Genomic DNA, 583 nt, shown 5'->3' with positions numbered 1-583 from the left:
GCCTCTGTGGGACGCCGTCATTGACCTGATAGTGTGAGTTTTGGCAAACACACCGTGGTGTTACAGTTGTGAAATGAAATATTCTCATATTTTGTTGTATTGATATAAAAATTCAAAATCGTGTATAAAGTATTTGTAGGATGAGTTGTTGTTTTGATATTACTTCTCCTGTATTTTGTACTTTTGTGTCATAAAAACTAAACACTACACAAAAAATTAATGTTTCTCTTCCTCCTCACAGGAGCCACGCCCGAGGGATGGACAACAAAGACTTCTGGGTAATCTACTACGAACACCTAGAGATGGTTGCTGGGCTGGCAGGTAAATATTTAGACTGGTTTAAAATGTCATCACTTACTGATAGTAAAATCTGTACAGTACAAGAATGTACTGACTACTGATGATGATGATGATGTCAAGGTGTTTTCCGCCTGTATATTGACGAGACGAAATATATCGCGCTACGATCGTAGCATTGATATTTTGTTGCACCTTCTACTTTGACCTAAGAACTGACAGTTTTGCGAGAGAAGATTAAAACTGTGGTTTTTGCTCCTCTCAGAAAAGGAGTTACGAGAGGACG

General features: G+C 38.4%; 1 long non-coding RNA gene across 1 annotated transcript; it reads left to right on the top strand.

The window, feature by feature from the left end:
• LOC103399616 (uncharacterized) lies at positions 1-582 on the top strand. The gene is made up of 3 exons (XR_523664.1): positions 1-33; positions 242-321; positions 563-582. It is a non-coding gene; the product is annotated as an uncharacterized LOC103399616 (long non-coding RNA).
• Position 583: the final 1 nt, after the last annotated feature.

The sequence above is a fragment of the Cynoglossus semilaevis genome, unplaced genomic scaffold, assembly GCF_000523025.1.
Source record: "Cynoglossus semilaevis isolate Cse_v1.0 unplaced genomic scaffold, Cse_v1.0 scaffold7099, whole genome shotgun sequence".
In the NCBI taxonomy this organism is placed as follows: Eukaryota; Metazoa; Chordata; class Actinopteri; order Pleuronectiformes; family Cynoglossidae; genus Cynoglossus; species Cynoglossus semilaevis.
The sequence above is the reverse complement of the archived record's forward strand: the minus strand, read 5'-3'. Positions and strand labels throughout refer to the sequence as shown.